Source organism: Sinocyclocheilus grahami, unplaced genomic scaffold (assembly GCF_001515645.1).
Source record: "Sinocyclocheilus grahami isolate Dianchi unplaced genomic scaffold, SAMN03320097.WGS_v1.1 scaffold166.1, whole genome shotgun sequence".
NCBI lineage: Eukaryota > Metazoa > Chordata > Actinopteri > Cypriniformes > Cyprinidae > Sinocyclocheilus > Sinocyclocheilus grahami.
In genome coordinates this window covers 289488-294167 of record NW_015505345.1, presented here as the reverse complement: position 1 = coordinate 294167, position 4680 = coordinate 289488, and positions in this window count along the sequence as shown.

The following is a 4680-nucleotide window of genomic DNA, read 5'->3' as shown; positions in this document are numbered from 1 at the left end:
TTACCCAGGTGCTGGTAGTTTAAAAAAAATAAAAATACTAGTTGCTGGGTCATTTTTAATGCTGGGTTATTTTTTTCTACCCAACACTGGGTTACGCCTGTCTCTGACAAAACAACCCAGCTGCTGAGTTACAGTCAGAGCGCGGGCTTTTTGTGTCCTCTACAGGAGAGAGCGGTTCTCAGCGCCGCCAATTTGGTGCACTTCTTCAGCGAAATAAAGGTTAGTATACATTTTATTTCATTTATAAAGTCTTTGATGTAAATAATATTATTTTACGCAATGCAACATAAGGATGAGGTGTCAGTCAGCTGTGTCAGCAGCGGTTGTTTCGCATGATGGAAACGCCTTTTGCATTGCATAACACAACGTTAAATAGATTTTATTCGTTATAATACTGAGCTTAATTTAATTTGATATTAAAATATGTTCTCTAATCTTAGTACTGTTTGTTTACGGGCAGGTTTTGGAGTCAGTCAGGACATTTTTTAGCAACGAGTGAAACTCGAGGTTTGCGGTCTGAAGTTCGCAGTTCCCCGCGAACAGCAGCCCTTCACCGGCTCAGATTTCTGCGACACACCGGCACAAGAATTAGCGCTATTTCTGTAAAAAGTGATTTTAGAGAACACTTGAATACACTTAAATTAAAATGCTAATATTAAATGTTACATTTTTTATTTCTAAAATACTTGCTGAACAAGTTTAAATGTATGTAATATTGTAAACTATGCTGTATTCGCCCAAATAAATTCATTTTGTCTTGTACTGTATTTTGTATTTTGTTCTTGTATCTTTTGATTATTGCTGTTGTTGCCTCTATTAATTCTGTATGTGATTATTATTATTGTTTTCAGCCCATTTCAAGGCAGCAATATAACATTTTTAAACAATAGGCCTAGTTGACTTGAATAAAACAACCCAGCATGTTGGGTAAAAACATTAACCCAACCAGCTGAATCAAAATAACCCAGCATGTGTTCTGTCCAATATTTACCCAGCACTGGGTAGCCAAATAAACCAAGTTGGGTTGTTTTTAACCCAGCATTTTTTAGTGTACTTCAACTAAACATTCTCATTTATAGCCACATATACTATACTCAGAAAAAAAATACTGTTTTCACATGAACTTTCATTGTTTTACAGGTCAGAAAACTTCTTGATGCTTCAGACGTGCTGTTGCTTGCCTAAGAGCGAATGCGTTCTTTACTGTCACTCAGTTTACAACAACAAAAAGCAACATGAAGCTTCCGCCCCTGAACGAGACCATCAGCATCGACCTTGAGAGGGGACAGCAGTAGTAGCGAAACTGTGCAGGCCTGCTGTCACGTTCACATGCTAATGGAGCAGTGAGTGTCTGCTGCCCCACTTCCCCTTGCTCCTGTTAACGTGCAGATTGTCATTACCCATGTTTATATGCAGAGATAACACGCCCAGAGCTAGATATCAATACAGGGAGTGAAAGGAGATTATGAGCAGCATTTAAAAGGGCGTCACTCACAAAAGAATGCATTAGGTAAAGGTTCGGATATAATGGATGTCTGCAGAGTGCCCTTGGTAGGGTGCGCTGAATAAAAGCATGCAGATCGCCGCCACTGTGTCCCAGACCGATCCGTGAGCCACTCTGTGATACAGAGACAGTAGCTATGAATTTTAAAACTGGATTTATACAAAATACAAGAGATGGACAAGACGTGGTGAAATTAAAATTGGCATCCCACAGATATTTGAGGTGACGATCAGAATCATTTTTCAACTTGACAGCCCCATGACCTCCACTTTCACAAATGTAAAATTTTCCAGAGTTTTCTACATACTGTAGATAGGGCCCTGTGTTATTTTCTCCAAATTCTGTTTTAATGGCTTAACAACATTTTAATTAGCAGAAAGAATGTAATTTTCAATTAAATTAATAAATATTTAATAATTTATTAGAATTTTAATAATAATACTGCCCTATGAAATGTGATGCATTTTGTTCAGAAATCCTGTGTTCTTTTTATTTTTTTCTGAATTTGTGATTTTTTTTTAATTTAAAATAATTTTATTATCAAAAAATTATGAATGCATAAAACTAATTTAAAATGCAATCAAATGTAACTATTTATTTATTCATTTATTTATTTGCATACAAAATGCTAGACAACAGATGTTTAATGTTTACATTTAAACATAGGCTTTAATAAATTATATTTACTTTGAGAAGTGCATTCTACTGTACAATACTAATATATTTCTGTCATATAATCTCAAGTTAAACAGAACTTTTGAGTTTTTGTGTGTATCTGATGATAGGTTTATTAAATGAAATGGCAAAGTGAATTTTCAGAGCAACTCTTGTGTGCTTAAATGTGTAGTAGACGAAACTACAACACTCATTCAGACAGAGACATGAAAAACTTGGAGACTTCATATACAAATAGCTGTCTTTTTGCAGTTTAATATTCACAGACACTAGCCTATATCACAATTTGATAACGTGTACAGCCCCACTTTTAATTTATTCATTCAAATTTTGCAGCGAATCATGTTATATTCTGTTTTTATGACTGGTTTCCTCAATTCCATTCTTGTTTTCTGCATCGTGGAAATCATAGGGCCCTATACAGTATATGTGTGTGTAACGATGAATGGTGTGATATTATGAGTTTATATGATGATAAATCAAGGCTGTTGGCTTTGGGCATAAGCAAGAGCAGATCTCATCATTAATGAAGAGGGACCACTAATGCCAAGCTGCTTGGAGCCCCAGGGCCTGCTGGGAATTGGGTGGCCCATTAGCTAAAGCCCTAAGGCTAACAACACCAGACCAAAAGTGCTCTCCATAACCTACATGCGCTAACACACTCCTCACACTCTCACAAATACTCTTCACTTCCACTTTCAGACCTCCGTCAGCTAAGCGGACGAGACCGAGGGGTTAAATGTTGACCAGAGTTGGACTCACTTAGTGTCAAGGTGTATTGTACTCTATCTGTCAAACTCATTTGGATGATTGTGTCCTGTCCACACTGCTCTGCCTGACATGACCCATTCCGGGTTTGGGAGAGTGCCTGAAACCCGAGCAGGGATTGAAAAAAAAAAAGCACCTTCCTTCCTTCTGACACATTCACAGTGAGAAAAAGTTGAGTATTAGAGCATAGTAATCCCATAATTGATGTCAGATATGCGCTGGCCCTTTGAGAGGAGCAGTGCTTCTCCTCGAGGGTTGAGAGACGATACTGAATAAAAGGTGGAAATGAAAGGAGGAGGTTGAGTAGAAGCTGAGCTGTAACAGTATCCATTTGAAAGAGCATTGTGTCAGAAATTCGCTATCCAACCTAGCTGACACAGACATCCTTAAGGCTATTAATGCTTCAAGCCTGTGACCTGAGTAAAAAAGCAGGACAAAACTGCTGCCCTGATAGAAATTCCGACAGACTTTGTCCAGCTTGTTCAAAAGTCCACATAAAAACGAAATGATTGCGGTGCATCATCAGGGGGAATTCCACTATGACGGTCCTATACATCATACAATAATATCTTATTTAAGATAGTAAATAAAACAAGAATAACAATTGGTCTAACTAACTAAATTAATTTCATAGTATTTATTAAATAAATTAGAAAAAAATCGTTTGAAAATGAATCAATTTAGAAAAATGTTTTTTACTTTATTTTAAATTAACTAAAAAAATAATCAGCAAATTAAACCGATTTATGCTTTAGATGGAAACATGTTGATTCTGTGATCCAATTATGTCATTTTCACAAATAAAAACATTGAAAATATAAACACATTGTAACCAACAGCCTGGGATATGGAATAATTTCAAAAGAAAGGCCGGTTTCTTTTGAAATGCAAATTTTACATACAGTATAGAGCAGTGGTGGGCCGTCAGGGCCAGCAAAGCCTTCTCTGCTGGCCTAAACACTATCAGAATCACTGATTTAGTTTTAATATATTTTTCCATGAATGTGTATTAAATTATTTCCAATAGTCTATTTACTTCATTTCATAGCTTTTCTCTTGGTTGCACTGCTTCCAGCAGTGTATGTTTATATTAGAGCTTTTATCCAATCATATTTCAGCAATCGTGTTGCCAGGGTCAAAGAAATCTGCCTTAAGGCCTTCAGAATCAACAGTGCTGGCGTCTGTTAGCTTAAATCAATGGCAATGAAACCGCTGCTTTAACCAATCAGATTTCGAGTTGGCAGCACCAGGGCCATCTAGCTGGCTAACGATAACGTCACCATTTTCTCATCCTTTGATTGGATGGTCAGCATACTAGCTAGCAAACAGCATCACTGTAAATCATTTTATTAATTAAAACTTAGTAAAACTTTTATTACTGTTTCTCAGGCTTAGATTTTCAGTGCATTTTGAAAAAATATTTGCCTACTATATTTAGTAAATCTAAAAACAGTAGTCCTAATGACTGCGAAAAACAACCACACACCTCCTCGGCACCGGCTCTGTGAAAGACTCCTGAAGATGAAAAACCACTAGAGTGTGGTAGGTTAATTTTCTTTTAATCGCTTGATGTGTTGTATGCTGATGTTATTTGCACGATATAATCTCAGTTTCCCGAGTGGAGCTGTATTAACCGGTCTTTTCCTCCGGCCGCAGAGGCAGACCAGCGGGGAGATGAGAGGCACAGAGGTACGTTAAAACACATGTACACACTTTTCTTCATCATCTTGTAT